Source organism: Anastrepha ludens, chromosome 6 (genome assembly GCF_028408465.1).
Source record: "Anastrepha ludens isolate Willacy chromosome 6, idAnaLude1.1, whole genome shotgun sequence".
Lineage (NCBI taxonomy): Eukaryota > Metazoa > Arthropoda > Insecta > Diptera > Tephritidae > Anastrepha > Anastrepha ludens.
In genome coordinates, this window is record NC_071502.1 from 46,167,455 (window position 1) to 46,169,004 (window position 1,550).

The window sequence follows — 1,550 nt, forward strand, 5'->3', positions numbered from 1 at the left end:
GCCCATTTTTCGGTAGACGTGGTGGCCCTTCCAATTTCTTATGGCCCATATTGAACCATATGGACCTAGACGACATGTGATTCCAGCAGGACGGCGCTACGTGCCACACAGCAAACTCCATTTCATTCCATTTCAACTTCTACCCGCCCTTATTGAAAACCCCACTGAAACCTATAACTTTACTTCATCTTTCAGGCAGTATACGGATATCGCTGACGAAAAATTCGAGTTTATTTGACTAGAGCCATCCATTGAGCCAGTTTGCGATGCTGTCGTAAGAATAGAACCGCTCTCCAATAAGGGCTACATGCATTGATCGGAACAGATGGTAGTCCGAAGGTGCAATATCTGGAGAATACGAAGGGTGGGGCAAGATTTCCCAATTCAGTTCCTCTAAATATTTCTGCACCGATTTAGCAACGTGTGGCCTGACGTTGTTTTGCAGCAAAATCATTTTGTCATGTCTACCGTCTCATTCCGGCCGTTTTCCTTTCTCGATTCAAACGCATTTGCTGTAGTCGATAACGATCGCCAGTGATGGTTTCAGACGGTTTAAGGAGCTTTTAATAGATGACACCTTTCTGATCCCACTAGATGCACAACTTAAGGTTATCCTCCATTTTTCATCACCAGCGACGATGCGATACAGAAAACCTTTTCTTTTCTGTCATCCAAAAAGCATCTCACACCTCACCAGACGTCTCTCGATATCTCTCACCTTCAATCGATGTGGCACCCAGTTACCTGCTTTCTGGACCATTCCCATCGCGTGCAAACGTCATCTGTCAACATCCAAATCTTCAGACATATCATCAAGGGTTCAACATTTCGACATGCGTCTTCATTCAATAATTGTTGTAGTTGAGTATCTTCGAACTATTTCGGTGCCCCTTCGCGTTCTTTATCATTCACGTCGAAATTGCCACTTTGGATGGAGCGTGATTACCGTAAATATTGATCAATATACGACACGTTTCAGCTGCACTTTTCTTTAAAAGATAATAATGAAGCATGACTTCCCGCAAGTGCTGTTTTTTTGGGATGGACGTCAGAAGAAAAGATCTTAACGCTTCAAACGAATGTCAACTAGTGTGATCGAGACCTCACATATACACCTTCAAATCACCAGTATATAACTAGAGCGAACACAAATATAGTATCAGCAGCGACTCCTCCTTTACGAGGGCGGAAACTTATTCCCATACCCAATACAATCCATTAACACCGATAACAATGTCAGCCTTGAAATCCAACGTAAAATCTCTCTTGCCAACAGATGCTACTTTGAACTAAGTAAGCAATTTACTACTCCTCCCTCGATGAACAAAACTAACACTCTACAAGACTCTCATTATGCCCGTCCTAACGTATGGCGCAGAAGTGTGGACGATGACAACATCCGATGAAACGACGCTTGGAGTGTTTGAGAGAAAGATTCTGCATAAGATTTTTGGACCTTTGCACGTTGACAACGGCTTGTTTTTGTTCTTTATGCAGCTGATGTTAAGATTTATTCGACGATTACTAGCTCCCTCGACTCTGAATTGACG